The 21,962-nt window shown below is 35.6% G+C and overlaps 1 pseudogene; it reads left to right on the plus strand.

Moving 5' to 3' along the window:
* Positions 1-357: 357 nt before the first annotated feature.
* On the plus strand, positions 358-21,829 carry LOC141414722 (transmembrane emp24 domain-containing protein 2 pseudogene; annotated as a pseudogene).
* Positions 21,830-21,962: the final 133 nt, after the last annotated feature.

The following is a 21,962-nucleotide window of genomic DNA, read 5'->3' on the forward strand; positions in this document are numbered from 1 at the left end:
GTTAATTATAAAGATCAAAAGTAGGCAAGAATAAACCAGTTAAGAAGCCTTTCAATAGGTCTAATGTTATAATATCATTGGGCAGTACAGGAGGGTATCTCCCAGTTGACTCAAACAGTGAGCAGAACAGCCTGCTTGTATAGCAAGAAAGAGGGTTGTGACAGGATGTTTCCACAAGTCATAGCACAGTCCTTCATGTCAATGAAGGATTGTGATATGTACTAATCACAAGCCTTCTGCCTGGCTATCAGGGAAAGTGTTCCCCCCTTGGCCAAGGTGAAAATGGCTACAAGGTCATCTAGAGTTCACTGAGGTTTGGGATGGCAAAAATACTGGTGCAAGATAGCTGAAATAGTCATGGCTGGAATCCCACCTATGGAGCCAGAGTTGTGCTTCAGCACCAAGCAAATGTGGTTGCAGTATAACTTCCTCCAGGCAGTTGTGGAATATTCAAATCAGCCAGGAGCATATGAAGTGAAAGCTATAATAACCAAGAGTTTTCTAAAGCTATTGAAAGACAACACTTCATTGCTTCAAACATCCAATTAACCCCAAAATACATTAAGTTAAAGAAATCTGCACATGGATACCTTGTGGCAAAACTTCTGAATATCAATGAGCAGCCAAAATAGAGAAAAAAAAAAGAAACTCTTGTTTCTTATTAGAAACAATGTTACCAAAGTAAATGGGTTAATATTTTCAAGATGCAGTGATAAGATAGCTACCAATTCAAAATAATTACTTCCATTCCATAAGGATGAAAATGAAATAAAGAAAAATTTTTGAAATTATTAGTAATAATTTAATAATAAATAAAACTCAAATAATCAAGAAAATCTAAAGACTGAATAAAAACAGTTTCAAAAGATAAAAGGGAGCACCATCAAAGATCCTACAAACATTAAATAAATATTATGTAAGGTAATATGTGTTATAACAATCATTATGCCAACAAATGTAAATTTACCAAGATATGAATAATCCTGTAACTTTTAAATAAACTTAACCCATAATTCAAAATACTCAAACAAGAAAACTGGCACAAGTAGCCACAAAAATTCTGGCAAATATTTAAGATCACCTCAGCCAGACATGGTAGCATATACCTATAATTCCAACACTGAGGAGGCTGAGGAAAGAGGACTGGAAGTTCAAGACCAGCCTAGAAAAACAGAGAGAGAGAATGTGAGAGAGAGAGAGAGAAAGAAAGAGAGAGAGAGAGAGAGACATACACATACATGCCAGCTGAATTAGGGTATCAAAATATTCTAAGGGTATTTTGGGAAAAAAAAAAAGAACATGCAGGCTAATCGTACTTGCAAACATAGACACAAAAATCCTAATACAATGTTTGAAAACTAGCTCAGAAATATATAAAAGGTAAACTGAAGATTAGTCTACTTCAAGAAAACAATGCATTAACATTTCTAAAATATCAATTATTATAATATGCAACATTGACAAAAGAAAAAAATTTTATAATCATCTCAAGAGAACAGATAAAGCATTAGGTAAAATTCAATATTCATTCATGATTATAACTCTCAGCAAACTAGGAGTATAAAGAAACTTCCTTAATGTAAGGAATGATTGTTACAGAAAAACCTGCAATACTTAAAGTTCCTTCACTTAGTGGTAAAAGTTACAAATTTTTCCTTTGAAATTAGGTTCAAGACAAGTATGCCTACTATGACCACTTCTAGTCAACCTTGACCTAGCAAGAACAATATGCAAGAAATTAAACATAAGAATTAGAAAGGAAGAAATAAGTAAACTGCCATTATTTGCAGAAGACTTGATTCTTATGTTAGAAAATATAAGGAAAAAATGTAGAAAAGTTATTGGATTCAGTGAGGGTAGCAAAGTGGCAGGGCTTGTTATTCATATGCAATGTTAACTTGTATTTTTAAATAGCAGCAACAAAACCATAAAATAAAATTAAAACCTTATATCATAATAGCATAAAATATCAAACTAAGATATGCAAGAACTCTATGCAAATGATTACAAAAAAATGGAGACAAATGTTAGGAAAACTTATATAAATTGAGAGATATAACATTTTAATTCACCAGAAGACTGACATTTAAAAAAAATCAATCCTTCCAATTGACCTATAAACTAAATGGAAAATTGCAAAACAGACCTGTGGTTTTGTTTTGGGGAAAATAGACAAGTTATTTATATAATTTATATGAAAATGCAAAAGACCAAAAATATCCAAGACCATTTTCAAAAGATTTGCCTCAAAGAGTTTTAATTTATGTGAGTAAAATATATTGATATTTATTATGTTAGGTATTAAAGCATACCCACGCTTATAATCATGTGTATAGTGCTGTAATAAACATAGGTGTGCAAGTGTCTGTATATCGTTCTGGCTTACATTCCTTCAAGTATATACCCAGAAGTAGTATTTCTGGATCAGATGGTAGGTCTACATATAGCTGACAAATATTTTTGCCCATTCTGTAGACTTTCTCTTCAGTATGTTTACTGTTTCCTTTGCTGCGCAGAAGCTTTTTAGTTTGATGCAGTTCCATTTGTCAGTTCTTTCTCCTTGTAATCAAACCTACTTGATCATGGTGTATAATATTTCTAATTGTTGGATTCAGTTTCCAAGTATTTTATTGAGAATTTTTGCATTTATGTTCATCAAGGATATTAACCTATAATTTTCTTTTTTTGATGTGTCTTTCCTCATTATTGGCTTCATAATATGTGCTTAGTAGTATTCCTTCCCTCTGTATATTTTTTGAAAAATTTAAGGAACATGGTAGAATTCAGCAGTGAATCTATCTGGGCCTGCACTTTTTTTTAAGGTTCTTTATTACTATCTCAATCTGATTACTCATTATAAATCTGTTGAACTTGTTTATGTCCTTTTGGCTCAATTTTGGTAGATCATTTAACAGTGGAGAATTTTTTTTATGTCTTCTTGATTTTCTAGTTTGTTGGAATATAGATTTTTAACATATTTTCATATGATCTTCTGAATTTTATTAGTGACTGTTGTAATATCCCCCTTCTCATCTCTGATTTTACTGATTTGGGTCTTCTCCTATCTTCTTTTGGTTAGTTTGGACAAAGGTTTGTCTATCTTGTTAATTTTTTAAATCAACTTTTTATCTCACGGATTTGTTGTATCATTCTTTTGGTCACCATTTAGTTATTTTCTGCCCCAATTTTTATAATTTCTTTGTATGGACTACTTTTGGGTTGGCTTGTTCTTGTTTTTCTAAGAATTTGAAGTACATCATCAGATTTTTTTTTTGAGATCTCTCTAATTTTTTGATATGGGCACTCATAAGGCTATCTTAAGACTGCCTTTGCTGTGTCCCACAGGTAATCGCAGGTTGTGTTCTCATTTTCATTTGAATCTGGAGATTCCTTAATTTATTTCCTAATTTCTTCAGTGACTCATTGATCATTCAAAAGCGTGTTGTTTAATCACAATGAATATAAATGTAGTTTTTCTTGCCATTGATTTCTAATTTCATTCCATTATGGTCTATTAGGATATAGGGGATTATTTCCAATTTTTTATATTTGTTAAGATTTGCTTAATGACCTAGGATGTGATCTATTTTGGAGAAAGTTCTGTGTACTGCTGAGAAAAATATTATTATAGTTTGTAGCATAGTTTTATAGTGCATGCTGTAGGATGAAATACTCTATCAATGTCTGTTAAGTCCATTAACAGACATTGGGTACTGTTTCATTCTAGCATATTTTTGTTAATTTTTTGTCTGGATGTTTTGCCTATTGATGAGTGTGGGGTGTGGGGTTCTCCCCCTATTACTGTATCTGGACCTATCTGTTCCTTTATGTTCAAAAGTGTTTTATGAACTTTGGCCCACCAATATTTAGTGCATATATATTTAGAATTATTTAGAATTACTATATATTCTTGCTGGATTATTCCCTTTATTAGTATGTAGTGATCTTCATCTCTTCTGATTGATTTTGCTTAAAATCTTCTTTGTCTGACATGGGAATAGCTTGCTTTCAAGTTCTTCATGCCTGGTATGTCTTTATACAACGTTTCACTTTTAATTTGTGTGTGCTTTTGGTTGTAAGATGTGATTTTTGTAGACCAGATTGTTGGATCTTGCTTTGTGGCCCAAGCAGACAGTCTCTCACCTTTTTATTGTAAAGTTAAGTACATTTACATTCAGGGCTATGACTGAAAGGTATTTATTGATTCCTGTGTTTCTGTTGCTTTTATTCCAGGTTGAGTCTAGTGTTGATTGTTCTTTACTTTTGACATTGTTCATCTTCAGGTTTTAGTGGTTTACTGAGTTGATCGTGCTTGATACTTTCTTAGCTTTCATGAGTTTATCAATCCCCCTTTTGAATTTTATTTTTTCCTGACCTCTCATGTTTGTGATTATTTTCCTTCCTCTTCTGTGTGAAATATTCCCATGAGTATATTCTGTATTGCAGGCTTGGTGGACATGAACCACTTCAGTTTTCCTTATCCTGAAAGGTCCTTATTTCTCTATCAAGATTGAAGGATAGCTTTGGGGGATGTAGTGTTCTTGGTTGGCAGTTATTCTCTGTCAGAACTTGAATTGTATTGTTCTGTGCTTTCCTTGCTTTTAGGATTTGGGCTGAGAAGTCTGACATGATTCTTATATGTTTACCTTTGCATATTAGCTGGTGTTTTCCTCCTGTGTCTTTGTTCCATAGCTTTAGCATTTTAATTATAATATGATGTGGAGTTGTTCTTTTTCACTGATAATACTATCCACTATAGCTTTAATTTGATTTATTAAGGCTTAATTTCTAACATTTCTACTTGTTTTTCATAATGTCCATTTCCTTGCTGAATTTCTCTTTCATGTCACTGATTTTCCTGTCTAGGCATTGAATTGATTTACTAACTTCACTTATCCATTCATTTGAATTCTCTTTGATGTCATTGATCACTTTTAACTGTAGGCTTTTGAATTCCCTATTAGATGTTTTAGCCAACTCATTATCTTTGAAATCAGTTGTTGAGTTGAGTTGTGGGGTTTTGCAATGGAGAAATTGTCTTGGTTTTTCATATTTAAATTTCTTTTTTTTTTTTTTTACAGGAAATCAAGACTCTAATGAGAGCCTGTGCTGAAAATTTAACCAGTTTTGATCCAGGCATTTGTATGACTCTACCCAGTATCAATCTCTAGGATCTATTTGAAATCTTTTATCTCAACTATCTCCACTCTCTTGGGGTCATAAGGTTGTCTTTATGACCAACTGGAGGGTTAGCAGATGAGACATCTGCTCCTAACCCATACACCTGTGGTGCTACTTTAGGTTCCTGGTCTAGGGCAGCTGGGTTGACTATGGTCAAAAGTATGAGAATACATTATAAATTCTGGCAATTGTTTGGTGGACTGCCTTTAGATAAGTGTAGTTTAGCTTGTAAGGGGGAAGTTTGGAATTAACCCTTTGGGTAGAGGCAATCTAACCCTGATACTGGGTTGTCCACCAGACCTCACTCCAACTGGAACAGGGAAGGCTATCTATGCTCCCTTTATTCTCTCCCCATATGGGCTTTGAACAGAAGTATTTATTTTTCCCTTTGATTTTCTAAATTTCCACAAGGCAAAAACTGGCAAGCATCATATTCGACAGTTTGCAGTCCTGAAGTCTTGGTGACATTCATCACTAATTTAACTTGGTATCCACTTTTCACTCCCAGTATAATAACCCATGGTAACCACAACACAGCCCAAAGATGGATTGATCTTGTATCTGATGTCAGGAGGGCCCAAAGATCCCTTATGCCTTTTTCAGAGTTATTTTTAGATGTTCCTTGGGAGACCCATATACTTTGCATCAGTCCTCTTTCCCTTCTCCCTGGCTTTCCTTTATCAATCCTTTGGCTCACATGTAATGAGTCCACCCTTTCACAGCTTTTTGTATAGCTGTCTCAGTGATCAAGAGCATTTGATAGGGGCCTTCCTAGCTAGGTTGGAGCCTTGTCCTCCTTCCAAATCTTGATCAGCACAAGGTCAACAAGCTAGAAGTGATGAACTGTGAATTCAAGAGGTGGAGTCTGGGCAAGGAGTCCTTTTAGCCTTGGCTCTTGAACAAGGTTGTCTGGTTGCCATGGTGCTTGCTTTTTTCTCCCTGTGTCATTCTCACTGTCTTCTATAAAACAGTCTTGGGTCTGCCTATGGCTTCCACAGAGAGGTGGGGCACCCAGGCAAAACAGGCCACCTGAAATCTGGTAGACCAAGTCTTCCCTCCACTGGGGCCCTGCTCCACACAGGCACAGAAATCCCAGACAACTATGAAAAATACACTCACTTGTCCAAACTTGAAGAATGGACTCAGAGACATGTGAAGTACAGCAAAAGCAAGATTTTAATGACAATCTTGCACAATCATATTTAAATTTCTGTGCCATGATTTGTGCATCTGTTGGTCTACGTTTCTCTTTTATTTCCTGACATGTGGAGAACGTACTTCAGTAACAGAGTCAACAATTCAGCAATAAACCAAACATTTGAATGAGTCTAAAAACAACTGGAACCCTTATCTGTCTCCCCACTAAGATTGTATGGGAACAAAATTCTGATTCCTAGTGGGATGATCCAGGAGCTTAACACTGGTTAATTTAGGGGATGGGCATGGGAAAGTAAGGAGAGTAGGAAGCTATGATGAAGGTGAGGTAGATATAGGAGATAATAGTGTGACAGAGTGCTAAATAGTTATAACAGAGAAATAGAGAATGGCTTGGGAAATACAGAAAAAAATTAAGGAAGAAAAGATTCTGACAAGAAGAAACCAAAAAAGAAAAAAAAATTAGATGAAAGAGGGGAAACAAGTTTATATTCTTCACTAGAGAAAAGTGTTCATATCCTTGCATTTTGTCTAAGTTAGTCCTTCTTGCCACGGTTGTTATGGAAACAGATTCAGGAGGACAGGGCTGCATCTCTGGAAGTTTTCGGACTTCCAAGTGGTTTTTCCAGTAAGGTTTTTGCACAGAAAGGAAATTCCTAGCTTAGGGTGTAAGTAAGCACCTTAGAAGGGGGCAGCTTAGACTATTTGATTGACACACTACAGGGGAAATTCTCTTAAAGCATTTTGTTGGTGGAGTTGTTTTGGGACTGCATGGCCACTGTAGATGGGGGGCAGCGGTGAGACTTCTTGTTGAAATGAAGAGAGATCATGAGTGCAGTTGTAGCTGCAGCCAACAGGTGGCAACTCAGAATGTGCGATACCCTCCACCTAAGATTCACGCTGCCTTCTGCTCCCAAGTTCACTGCTTTGGCCATGCAGTCACATAGAGTGCAGGACTCTTATCCAGCACTCACTGAGTGAGTACTGTGAAAGTATCTGTGAAGTGTCTGTGAAAGGTCTAAATCCTCACCATCTTGCTGTGTCCACACTGAATCTCAGTTAGTCTCTGTCTCACCAACCCACAGTGCAGGTTTAAGGCTTGGTGCCTTCAGTCAGCCCACTTAGTCAAAGGTTTTCTCCAAGGTCAGATGAATTTGCCTCCATGTGCTAAATTGGCTGTGTGTTAGTCCTTGGGACTAAAACAGTCTTGCCCACTTAGCTGCTTTCTGATCCTGTCTTTCTGGTCTGGGTGGCGATGCACAGAAGTCAGTCAGCATGGACAAGGTTTGCCTATCTACTTTTAGTCCTTCATGGAGTTGTCTTGGTGGCCCTTGAGAGTGGCTCTTGTGGTAAATAATTCAGGTCTGGAAAGAAAAAAGAAAGCCAGTGTCCCTTTTTACATGTTTGTCAACCTCTTTAAATCTGGCTTAAGAAAAGACAATTAAACCAATTGCACTGCTATTTGGTTGAAGTAAAAGAGGAAAGTCCAGCTTTACATGTATAAATAGCTAGAAAAGGAGTGTGTGACCCCTGAAAGTTCTTGAGGACCTCACAGGCCTCAGATACACTTTGATGACCACTGACATTAAAATAAAATGATTAATGGTTGATGACTAGCTCTAGGTAATATATATTTGGAGGGATAAAGGAGAGCAGTGGAGGGAATAAATTCAAGTATGATATATTTTATACATTGTAACAACTTTTGTAAATACCACAATGTATCCCCACCCAACACAATAATAAAGAACAAATACACAGTTGCAATCATTAAAACAGCATAGTATTCACAGAAAAGGAGAAAAAAGATTAGTGGGAAGAAAAATAAAGACCTTACTAGCAGACATATACATCCATACTCTTCATTGATAGATGACAAACATGATGCTGTAGAGCTCTAGGGAAAGGATTGTCTTTTCAATAAATGGAATTAGAATAATTGGAGACCATGAAATGCAACTGCACCCCCCTTCTACTGTATAAAAATCAATGCCTTGTGATTTTAAACCAGAATGATGAAAGTTTTAAAAGAATGGAGAAGAATATTATAATGTGTTCAGAGAAGGGAAGCTTCTTTAGTTTTTAACAAAAAAACAAAGCACTAACCATAAAGGTGAAGAATGATATTTTTGATTGCCTTAAGACTAAGTTCTTTCTTCAAAGTTATCCAGAGAGTTGAAAAGAAGTTATAGAATAGAGATGGGATTTGTAATTCACAGAATCAATAAAGGAAATTAAATGCAGATTATAGCAACCATACAGTAGAAAATATCCGAACAGCCAGCAGATAAATGGACAGTAGGTCCTCTTCATTAATCATCAAGAAATGAAAATTAAAGCCATAATAATATATCAATTCATATTCACCAAAATGTCTAATTGAAAAGACTGATTATGTAAGCATTAGAAATGATGAGACAAACAATGTATGCACATGTGAATAAATGAGAAAAAAAGAAATGATGAAAAGAAATGGGTGCTTTCATAAAGTTTGGAATTGTGCACTAAAAAGCTAAAGAGTCACCCTCCATGACCCAACAATTTCATTTCTATGAATATACTCAACTTAAATTCATTCACAAGCAGAATCAAGAGATAAACATTCACAAGTTTATCAAGAGATAAACAAAAGATTTGCATAGCAGCCTCGTGAGTTACAGTCAATCAACAGTTGATTGGGTAATTTAAATATTTTATATTCACTCACAAGAACACTGTGACAGCAATGAGAATGAACAGGTGATAGTTATATGTAAAAACTTGAATGAATGTCTGAAACTTACAAACATAATGTTGAGCAAAATAGACATATGAGAAAAGAATTATTATGGAAATAGATTTATACAACTAATTTTTCTCTATATATGCTGTATTTTAACAGTAAAGCAGTTTTTATAAAAATAGAACATCATTAATAGAATAGGATTTATGATCAAATACATACCAAAAGCCTATTGAAGTATTTAATATGAATATATCACTTATTCTTGAAAACAACCTCTCTTTTCTAAACAAATAACTAGAGGCATAAAAAGATTAAACAACATACCATAATTACAAGTGACAAACAAAAATAAGCATCATTTGCATTCAAGAGCATATAGAGTAGTTCATCTTATATGCATTACCTTGTTTAATCTGGTTAACTTTCAAGGAAGAGACAATTATTTCTATGTTATATGAGAAAAATGAGCCCTGAAGAATTTCAATCATATGCCTGGGTTTATAGAATTTGGAGAAGTCATGCATCTGCTAACTACAATGCACTGCTTTCATTTAGTAAGAAAAACAGGTACCATTTTTATTTTTTACTCTATGCAAGTCCAAGTTTAAGAAATAAATTAACATCTTTGTTATGACAAGTAATTTGGTGAACAAAATATGCAATACTGAGCCACTGGACCTGTTTATTGTAAAATAAAAAGTGTATCCCTGTTTCCAAAACAATAACTAAGAAGTAACATGGCAACATGTGACTAATGATTTCACATTTGTGTTATTGGGCCTTTGAGATCTAAGCAGGACTAGTTGTGATAATTATGAAACCCACTTAGAAAAAACAGTGCAGATCAACAATCAAAGAAACAACCAACATGGCTTGTGGGGTACAGTGGGTAATTCTTTGGGACTGTAAGAAGCCATATAAGGAAGGTCTCAGGAAAGAAGAGGAGACTTTGCAATAGAGAAAGGGAGATAGAATAGTAAAGACACAAAAGTGAAGGGGAAAAATTAAGGCCAGAGAGAGAGAAATTTTAATTTTTTTAAAAAAATTTTTGTTATCTCTAAATAAGGAAAAACAGGGCTGTAAAATAGGTACAGTGTAGAGGATATTTATGGGAGGGGGAAGGGTGAATGGAGGAGATGAAGGTGAGGGAATATGGTTGATGAGCTTCATGTACATATGTAAAATAAAACAATGAAACCTCTTAGGGTAGAGAGGGGTTTGCAGAAGAGAGGGTGTGATCTAACCAATGTACAATGTAAGCCTATTTGGAATTGTCACAATGAACAACCCCTATACAAAAATTTATCCTAACAAAAACATTTTTAGAAAGAAAAAAAAACACTAAGTAAAAATAAAAAGTTTTAAAACATAATTTCCATTATTTGATACATCAACTAGGATAATAAAGAAAATAATTAAATGACACCCCTCTGCCCAAAGAGGGAAGCAGGGGTACAAAATAGCTAATCAGAGACATGGGTGAGAACAGGCAACTCCATTCTGAATTCTGCCAGTTTGTGGAATCAGATCACATTCTACATGACTCCCAGCATTTAATCACCACTTTTCTCTAACTTTCTCAGCCCAAATTGAAACATGCCATGCCACATTCAGCATGGTATTACAATAAAATCACTTCTTCTAGCAACTTGCTTTGCAATTTGGGTGATTTGCAATTGGCTCAAACAGTAAAATAATGGGATGCCTGTTGGTGACCAAAAGGCTTAAAAACACCATTCACTTGCTTTCCTGCCCTGAAAATGAGTGGTTGGCCACCAAATTTCTTGTTTCAGAAGGGCCTGACTGCCACTATTCGAATAACTACTACACACAGTAGCTCTGATAATACTGACATCGAAGTACTTGGTGTAAGTTTTAAAAACAAGATGAGTTTCATCCAACATCTCTTACCATCTTCCTTTTGAGTCCCTTTAGCTGCACTTAAAATCTTTTTCAGCCAAGAGATGTTTAATCTTAGTGAGCAATTTCATTCAGACTCTTATTCTAAGAACTTTCCTCCCATCATTGGCATTTGTCTTGTGTGCCAACTCCATCCTGTGACACTTGTAAATTTTTATTTCCAGAGAAAAAAAATTAAGGTCATTTCTTACATGTGCACATGGTACCACAGGAAGCTCAACTGTTTTTTTAAAACTTGTAAAGTGGTAGAAATATCATCTCTGCCTTGTAACAGATCACCCCTGAATATTCTCTAAAGAAACCCTAGCGATGTAGAAACAAAATGAATATTCTTCAAAACATTAAATTATAAAACTTATAAATGTTCTAAAATAGGAAGTAGACTTTTAAATACATTATTTACAATTAATATCATAAACTGAAAGGAATAGCACTGATTTATCTGTGATGTGGCACAAGTATTTTCCTCCCTCCTCTTGTCCTCAAAATTTTCTGTATTAGTTCTACATAATTTCTAACTTTTAGGAATCCATATAACTGGTGGCCAATATATCCTATCTGAAGCAGAAGGGCAGAAAAAAATCTTATCCAAATTCACATCAAATGTATTTGCTGATGGAAAGCAAGAGAAGTAGGTAACTCTTAGGTAGAAAATCACTACCTCCAGCATTAGAAGTAATGGGACAACTGACATTCTTTGTCTCTCACCCCAAGAAATTGACTGTGTTGAGCCCCATTAGAGAACAGGAAAGGGATCCAACTAAAGAAAAACTTCATGTATTACTTAGAGTTTCATTTATATAGCATCGGTTATGTATCTGTTTGTGCAGGAGAGAGCATTTACCTTTCCTGATATCATTGGTAACAAGGGAAAGAGAAAGAATATTACCTTTTTTGGCACATTGTGTGGCTATAAGTATCAAATCAGTCAGCCTACATCAATCATATTCATAATAAGGTCAATTAGTGGTATAGACAAAGAGAATAGTTCTTAACTAGGAAACATATGCTAATGTATGAATTAATTTTTGATTGTCACAACTGGAAGGTTCTACTAAATTCCAGTGGAGACAGGTCAAGTGTATTAAACATCCTATAATGCATAGGATATCCCCAATGACAAAGAACTATCCAGTAATAGTCACTAGTAACAAGGTTGAGAAACCCTTGCTTAGGGAAATATCTGTGTATATAAATGATAGGCTGTTTAAAATTGAGTACACATGTGTTATCAAGTAGAATAAGATTTGTTTGAAAGCCAAAGGCACATACTGGCCATAGTTTGTAGGTTTGTGTATTTCTATGCTAAAGCATATACTAAAGGAATCAGACATTCTTTATTTGTCCTGTCATTTTAAAATGAAAAATATTGTTCTGATATAGCACCAGAAACATGATTTGACAATGTTGGAATTACAAGCTTGAGTCACCACATCTAGCATAAATGCCAGATAAAATGGATCTCATTTAAATGAAACTTCTGTTCCTCAAAAACGCTGTTAAGAAAATTAAAATATTCTACCATATTGGAAGAAAATATTTACAAGATATATAATCTTATAAAGGACTTTTATTCAGAATATATTTTAAAATATCAGAATTCAAAGATAAAAGGAACTATCTCAATTTAAAAATTGCAAAAAATTTGAAAAGACATTTTACTGAAGATATCAAATAGGCATAAATAAAGATGTTCAACATCATTAATAATTAGGATAATACAAATTGAAATCATTAAAGAGGTACTATTTTGCATCTATTATAATATCTAAAATTACAAAGACTGGTCATATGAAGTGTTGGACAAAACGTAGAGCAACCAGTACTCTCATCCATTGCTGATAAGGACATAAAATGGTACAACCATGTGGGAAAACAGTTTATTTATTTTTTTTATTGTTTTATTATTCATAGGTGCATACAAGGCTTGGGTCATTTCTCCCCACTCCCCCCACCCCCTCAATACCCGGCAGAAAGTATTTTGCCCTTATCTCTAATTTTGTTAAAGAGAGAGTATAAGCAATAATAGGAAGGAACAAGGGCTTTTGCTGGTTGAGATAAGGATAGTTATACAGGGAGTTGACTCACATTAATTTCCTGTGCATGGGTGTTACCTTCTAGGTTAATTCTTTCTGATCTAACCTTTTCTCTAGTTCCTGGTCCCCTTTTCCTATTGGCCTCAGTTGCTTTTAAGGTATCTGCTTTAGTTTCTCTGCGTTAAGGGCAACAAATGCTAGCTAATTTTTTAGGTGTCTTACCTATCCTCACCCCTCCCTTGTGTGCTCTTGCTTTTATCATGTGCTCAAAGTCCAATCCCCGTGTTGTGTTTGCCTTTGATCTAATGTCCACATATGAGGGAGAACATAAGATTTTTGGTCTTTTGGGCCAAGCCAACCTCACTCTGAATGATGTTCTCCAATTCCATCCATTTACCAGCGAATGATAACATTTCATTCTTCTTCATGGCTGCATAAAATTCCATTGTGTATAGATACCACATTTTCTTAATCCATTCCATTAAGCCAAGATGGTGGGGCATCTTGGCTGTTTCTATAACTTGGCTATTGTGAATAGTGCTGCAATAAACATGGGTGTACAGGTGCCTCTGGAGTAACCTGTGTCACAGTCTTTTGGGTATATCCCCAAGAGTGGTATTGCTGGATCAAATGGTAGATCAATGTTCAGCTTTTTAAGTAGCCTCCAAATTTTTTTCCAGAGTGGTTGTACTAGTTTACATTCCCACCAGCAGTGTAAAAGGGTTCCTTTTTCCCCGCATCCTCGCCAACACCTGTTGTTGGTGGTGTTGCTAATGATGGCTATTCTAACAGGGGTGAGATGGAATCTTAGTGTGGTTTTAATTTGCATTTCCTTTATTGCTAGTGATGGTGAGCATTTTTTCATGTGTTTTTTGGCCATTTGAATTTCTTCTTTTGAGAAAGTTCTGTTTAGTTTACGTGCCCATTTCTTTATTGGTTCATTAGTTTTGGGAGAATTTAGTTTTTTAAGTTCTCTATATATTCTGGTTATCAGTCCTTTGTCTAATGTGTAGCTGGCAAATATTTTCTCCCACTCTGTGGGTGGTCTCTTCAGTTTAGAGACCATTTCTTTTGATGAACAGAGCTTTTTAGCTTTATGAGGTCCCATTTATCTATGCTATCTCTTAGTTGCTGTGCTGCTGGGGTTTCGTTGAGAAAATTCTTACCTATACCTACTAATTCCAGAGTATTTCCTACTCTTTCCTGTATCAACTTCAGAGTTCGGGGTCTGATATTAAGATCCCTGATCCATTTTGAATTAATATTGGTATAGGGTGATATACATGGATCTAGTTTCAGTTTTTTGCAGACTGCTAACCAGTGTTCCCAGCAGTTTTTGTTGAAGAGGCTGTCTTTTCTCCATCGTATATTTTTAGCTCCTTTGTCAAAGACAAGTTGGTTATAGTTGTGTTGCTTCATATCTGGGTCCTCTATTCTGTTCCACTGGTCTTCACGTCAAACAGTTTAATTTATATCTATGGAAGATTTGGAAATCTATGCCAGATGTAGTGATTCAGGCTTGTAATTCCAACATTCTAGAAGTAGAGACAGGAGAATCATGAGTTCAAGGTCAGTCTGGGCTACAGAGGGAGATCCTGTCTCAAAAACCTAAAGGCTGGGGATATAGCTCAGTGGTAGAGCATTTGCCTAGCACATGCAAAACTCTGGGTTCAGTCTCTAACACCATAAGTAAACAAAAGAGTTATTTTCCAAAATCCAGAAACTAGAAACATTTCAAATGTCCATCAATAAGTAAACAAAAACCAAGCTATGGCATACCAATACCATCAACATCACACAGCAATCAAAAATGGTTAATACACCCAACAATATGGATGGATCTAAAAATAATTTTGCCAAATGAATGAAGTCATAAAAAGAGTACATACCATACGATTCTATTGATAAAAATTTCAAATAATGCAAAATGATGTATAGTAACAGTGCTTTCCGGAGAACAAAGGGAGAGGGACATTGAAGAAGGCCTGGAGGGAAGGATGACGAAGGGCACAAGGAAACTTTTGGAGATTGTAGATACGTTTATGAACTCAATGGTGGAAAATATTCTTATGTATCTACACATGTCACAATAATACAGTTGTACATTATAAATATATGGAAGCTTATTGCATCTCGATTATATCTCAATAAAACAGTTAAAATACATTTTCAAAAAATTCTTCAAAACCTTTATCATGTATTGTTCTCAGACTTTTTATAGCAAACCTGGAACCATCATTTGATCCATTAGCTGCCGTATAGCAGCAAACACTCTTGATCTGCCAATTAAGCCAAGTGGAGACCTAAGTAAACCTCTTTAAACAAAGATTAACATAGTTTTTTATGTGATAATCAAACAGTATCTCAAAAAATTTCATATAATTGCACATTAAAATATTACTCAACTTTGGCCTAGGTATGTAGTTAAGTGGTAGAACACTTGCTTATCATGTGTGAGGCCCCAAGTTCAATTCCCAGCTCCTAAATAAATAAATAAATGATGATAGATAGATAGATAGATAAGATCACTTGAATCCTTACTGTGTAAGCTTCAAACTCAATCAACTAATGATTACTGAAAACCAATATATGTAATTCATCTTAATTATAAACTATTGTTCCTATTCTCAAGAATCCTCAAAATCATTTAAGAAACAAAACTACAAAACTGTTCATAAAATAAAAAGGGAAATTGTTATTTCAACAGACTTTTCATGATTTGAATAATAAGAAGTCTGTATCTAGGAACTGGTGTTTGACTGAGATGTATTCATTCATTTATTTGACATATGCTTATTGTGTGTCTGCTCTATATAAAATACTATTTAAGTGCTAGAGTTACAGCAGGGTAGAAAACATCTGTCATGAGGCCACACCTTATGAAGTATATGTTGCAACAGAAGCTTGAAAATTATATGTGCTGTTAGACACTGAGTGCTAAGGAGAAAATAGAGCAAAAATAAAAGAAATGAATATCTGAGTGGGGAAAGGAGGAAGAGGTCACAGTTTTAAATAGATAGTAGGGGTTCTCAATCCTCACTTAGAGGGTAGTGTTCAAGCAAAGACATGAAAGAGAAAAGAGTAATAATGTGGATAACTAGGGAAGAATGCTCTAACAGGAATAGCCAGGTCACTCTGAAGATAAGATCAGAAAAGGAAAAGTTCAGATCTTGTATGACCTTGAAAAAGGTGGACTTCTTTCAAGCCAGGAAATTCTATAGAATAATTTCTTTTTCAATACTGGGCCTTGAACTCAGCACCTCACACATTGTAGGCAGCTGCTCTACCACTTGAGCCAAAAAGAGCCTGGCCCTTTTTGCTTTTGTTGTTTTTCAGATAGATTCTTGCACTTTTTGCCCAGGCCCACCATGTGACTTTGATCCTTCTACTTATGTCTCCTGTGTAGCTGGGATCACAAGCATGCACCATCACACCTGGTTTATTTTTTACAGATTATTATGGCTGTTGAATAAGAACAGGACAGGAAGAATGAGTCAGTAGGCTTTGTCACAATCTAGGCAAAAGACAATAGTTGTGGGATACAATCCCTAAGATCCCTATCAATGATCCTTGGCTCCTATTGTTAATACCTATGTGTAATCTCCTCCCCGCACCCCCGGGTATGAAAACTCTGACTTGCCTCTAACCAATATAACATAGCAAAGGCAAGGAGTCATGATAAAGAGACATTATTTGCCAGAGATGATGGCATGTCATTACTACAATTTCTTTGCTACAAATATAAGACTTCACTTTGCTAACAGAGGGCCTGGAGAGATTGCCCCTCACCAACCTTGAAGGAGTAAGCTGTCATGAAGTAAATGGCCATGTTGAAGAGCCCTTGTAGTAAGAATCAACAGAAGCCTTCACATAGCTGAGAGTAGACTCCAAAAATTAAACAACCCAACGACACTTAGAAGAAAATCTTTCCTCAGTTCAGCCTCGTGGAGCCTGCTGCCTTGCTTCCAATGTCCACACTGGAACCTAAAGAAGTGAAACCCTGAAGTAGGTAGCCCGGCAAGGCTATTCCCAGCTTTCTGATCTATAAAACCAAAGATGATAACTGATAATACAGTGGTAATTTGTTACATGGCAATAACAATTAATATGACAGTAGTTCAGGTCAGGGTGATGTAAGTGGTTGTAGAAGTAGCAAGATATAATAACTGATACAATGAGAAAAGCTTAGGCAGACTCCAAGGAGTTTTTTCTGTATAACAAAAATGACAAAGTCATTTAGTAAAGTGGGGATACCTGTGGCAGGAGCAGGTTTAGAGGAGATGGAAACAGGGTCCTATTTTTAGACAACAGTATTAAGATGCATGGAGACAGCAATAGACAACAGGAAATTGTATCCATGAATCTGGAGATTAATGGAAATAAAAGGCCAAATATACTTTTGAAGGTAGGCAGTGGGCTACCACAACGTCAATGATATCTCCAAGTTCTGATTAAAGAGAGATATGAGAAGCCAGGAATGTAATAGGAGAAGAACTCATTCAAAAGAGGGTGCAAAAAATAAGCAGAAGCCTACAAGAAAGTATGACTCAAAGTGATCTGTTATGCACAACTTAATGGCAATCCATATACATTGTTCATCTATTGCATCTTCAAGAACCTAACACATTGTCTGGAAACCATAAATGTTAAAAAATGACAATTGGCTAATAAGAAAGGCACATAAGGGCAGCAAAAAGAAACTGTCCTTGTGGGAAGTTAAGGGAGAGCATCATATAAGGGATTGTCCCTCAGAGGTACCTGCCCCTAAAATGACATGCATATCTTCTTCCAGAGTCTAGGAGAATATTGAAATTGAAGTAGGGGGTCTGTGTCGATGCCTTGGATAAGAATGGGGAGTTGCTTTAAGTTCTAGATTCAAATACAAGGGAAAATGGTGACCATAAAGGCACATAACTTCTTTCTGGCATAATGGGTGGGATGGGAAATAGATTCATAGCTTCAAGACAGAAAACAGGTTAACAAAAGACAGAACTCAGGTCTACTATTTGGTCACTATGCCCTCCAGGTATTTTTCCAGTTTTATGTTGGGATATTTTCTTACTTAGTGCTTTTATTCAACAACTAGAAGTGCTGTGTGTTTTCAGAACTGTGCCAGAGGTGTTGCAGAGATATTAAAAACAGAAAAAGTAAAATAATAGTCTTTGACCTTGAAAATTTATATCTGCTGGTTAGAAGAGAAAAAAAACATAATTGCAAGGAACTACATATATGCACATTTTGGAGGGATTATTAAACTTTATTTAAAAAATAACGTGTTAATACTACCATAAATAATTTAGAAGCACAATTTTTTATTACTTCCAGTAGATTGCCCAATTATACCTGGCTATGCCTAAAACCAAGTGATATATGTATGTACCTTTAAGGTATAAACAGGAGGTTCTGATGAAATTCACTGAAATAATCAGATAATGAAGTGTCAAGAGTTATGTTAATTGAGTGTCTATTGTGTGCTCTGTGCATTGGTGTTATATGGCAGAGCAAGGAACAGAACTCAGGCTGTGGGATCTAAACCTTAGTTTTCCCTCTCAGCCAGTCTCTGCTTTAGTACTCCCTCCTTTTCACTCTGAATGTGTCAATCAGATTGACTAATTTATACATTCACACTCTTCAATTTAGAAAAATGCTAAAAATAAAAATTAAAAAATGTCACCCTGATGCATGACAATTTAGTAGGAGCACTGGAAGTTTTTCCAAGTGTCTCCACGAGATAATTGTATAAGTAATGTACTGTCAGGTGCGTTCCTCTCTCGTACTTGGATGGATGTAACAGTGTTCTTTCCACCTCTAATTTATTTATTGATGGCATGAGATTTGCCATTTTGTCTGGATGAAATTATATATCTAGAGGGAATTTTCAATGGATAAAGTTAATTTGAGTAATTTTGAACTTTCAGCAAGTCTGGGAGGTTTTTTAGAAAAGAAGAATACTGTCAACCAACATGTCAAGAAACTATGTATTTTAGCTTGAATTTTTTGAAAACACATGAAAATGTGCTTAGCTTTTGATGTCACATATCTTTTTGATACTAGAAAGAACACTCAGAGGTTAAATAGCTATCAAGAATGTCACCAAAAAAAAGAGGATGTGTACAGATCAATCAAATACAGATTAAAACGGGAGAATTTCCGTTAAGACATTTGGTGAGCTCAGAGATATAAAAATATATTAAGACAATTTAGAGCAATCATCCATATTTTGTTCCTCTTTTCTATAGACAGTACTTGAGGGGTAGTCAGAGGGAACACTCCAATGTCTCAGCTTTGTAAGTAACCCATTCTTTCATGGGTTTTCATCTTTTCGGTTAGACTTGATTACTGCACATACACAACAAAGTATGCATTTAAGCTTGTAGAAATCTAAGCAAATAATTCCATTCAATATCACTGATGAGATGAAGGTACTTATTTGCATTCTCATGGCTAAAATTAACAAAATACTCCCTGACTATATGATTTTTCATAAGAGATTGTACTCTATCACAGTGCTCATCCTAATTTGTCATTCTTTCTCAGGCTGTTATTAATAACAATAAAACAAATATATTAAACTGTATTATGCATTATAAACACTTATTCTCCCTCAGTATCCAGAAAAATTTTATAAATCGAGGACTTACATCCTCATTTTAAACATGGTTGTCAAGATATAATGTCTCATTACACGTTTTCTTTATACAGTCATCTGATGATAGACACTGAGATTGTTCCCATATCTTGGCTATTGTTAATAATACTGCAATAAACACAGGAGTGCAGATATCTCTTCATTATACTAATTTCATTTCCTTTGGATACATACCCAGAAGTGGGATTACTGTATCATATGGTAATTCTATTTTTCAGTGTTCTAAGGATCTCCCTTCCATTTTCTGTAAGAGCTACATTAATTTACATTCCCACTAACAGTTCATGAGGTAGACCCCTCTAGCCTAGCCAACACTTGTTATCTGTTGTCCTTTTGATAGCAACTACTATAACAAACCTGAGAGGCTAGCTAGTTGTAGTTTTAGTTTTCATTTTCCTGGTGAAGAGTATTTTTCTTTTTTATTTATTTATTTTTTTAATTTTATTCATATGTGCACACAATGTTTGGATCATTTCTCCCCCATTCCTCCTGCCCCTCCCTTTCCTCCCCCCGACCACTGCTACCTCCCTTACCCACCCAACCCCTCACTACCAGGCAAAAACTATTTTGCCCTTATCTCTAGTTTTGTTGAAAAAAGAATATAAGCAATAATAGGAAGGACCAAGGGTTTTTGCTAGTTGAGATAAGGATAGCTATACAGGGAGTTGACTTGCATTAATTTCCTGTACATGTGTGTTACCTTCTAAGTTAATTTTTTGAACTAACCTTTTCTCTAGTTCCTGGTCCCCTTCTCCTATTGGCCTCAGTTGCTTTAAAGTATCTGCTTTAGTTTCTCTGCATTGAGGGCAACAAATGCTATCTAGTTTTTTGGGTGTCTTACCTATCCTCATACCTCCCAAGTGTGCTCTTGCTTTATCATGTGCTCAAAGTCCAATCCCCTTGTTGTGTTTGCCCTTGACCTAATGTCCGCATATGAGGGAGAACATACAATTTTTGGTCTTTTGGGCCAGGCTAACCTCACTCAGAATTATGACAGGAATCACCACATACCTATCAGTACTAACACTTAATGTTAATGGATTTAATTCCCCCATCAAAAGGCACTGTTTGATGAACTGGATTGAAAAAGAAGATGCAACAATTTGTTGCTTACAGGAGACCCATCTCACCGATAGAAAAAAGCATAAGCTATGGATGAAAGGCTGGAAGATTTACCAAACCAATGGCCCCTGAAAACAGGCAAGAGCATTTATCATATATCTGTGGCCATGTTTGTCTTCTTTTTAGTAATATTTATTCAGGTTCTTTGTCCATTTTTTGATTTTTGTTTATTTGCTTGCTTTGTTTGTTTTGGTGCTATAGGGGTTTGAACTCAGGGACTGGTGTTTGCTAGATGAGTGCTCTATTTTTTGAGCCACACCTCCAGCCTGTTTTTCTGTAGTTATTTTTCAGATAAAGTCTCACACTTATTTCCCAGGTTGACCTCAGACAGTGGTTCTTCTGCAGATACCTCTTTCTCAGCTAGCATTACAGTCATGAGCCACCATGCCCAATCTTATTTTTTACTGGGCTGTTTCTTTGCTACTGACTTGCATAAGTTCCTTACATAATTTTGATATTAACTCCTTAACACATACATGGCTTACACATATTCCTCATCTATGGGTTGTCTTTTCACTTACATAACTTTTTGTTATGCAGAAGCTTTTTAATTTGATGCAACCTTGTTTATTTTTTTTTACTTTTATAGCCTATGTTTTTGCAGTCACTCCAAAAGGCCAGGATATGGAAACAGAAGCTCACCAGAACAAGCTAGAAGAAATGATTAATGAACTGGCAGTGGCGATGACAGCTGTAAAGCATGAGCAGGAGTACATGGAAGTCCGGGAGAGGATACACAGAGCCATCAACGACAACACAAACAGCAGAGTGGTCCTTTGGTCCTTCTTTGAAGCTCTTGTTCTTGTTGCCATGACATTGGGACAGATCTACTACCTGAAGAGATTTTTCGAAGTCCGGAGGGTTGTATAAAGGCCTTTTCCTGATGCTCCCAGCTCATGAGTCACTTGTTTACCAAACACCTTGGTCATAATAATGTCATTAGTTTCTATATTTTTATTTTTTGATCTGCACGTTCACAGCTTATGTTTCTTCGTGATTATAGATATTGGGGGGGAAAAGCTCTTTTCAGGTTATAGTGAAAATTTGGTATTTGACTGACAAAAAATGTATTACTTGAATGCTGCCCCCCTTATGCAGCTCCTTCCAGACAGAACTCAAGCATCGGACATGGGATATAGGAGTGTAATCTTTCTTTTGTCTGCTTTTCCTTTGG

Source organism: Castor canadensis, chromosome 12 (assembly GCF_047511655.1).
Source record: "Castor canadensis chromosome 12, mCasCan1.hap1v2, whole genome shotgun sequence".
Classification (NCBI taxonomy): domain Eukaryota; kingdom Metazoa; phylum Chordata; class Mammalia; order Rodentia; family Castoridae; genus Castor; species Castor canadensis.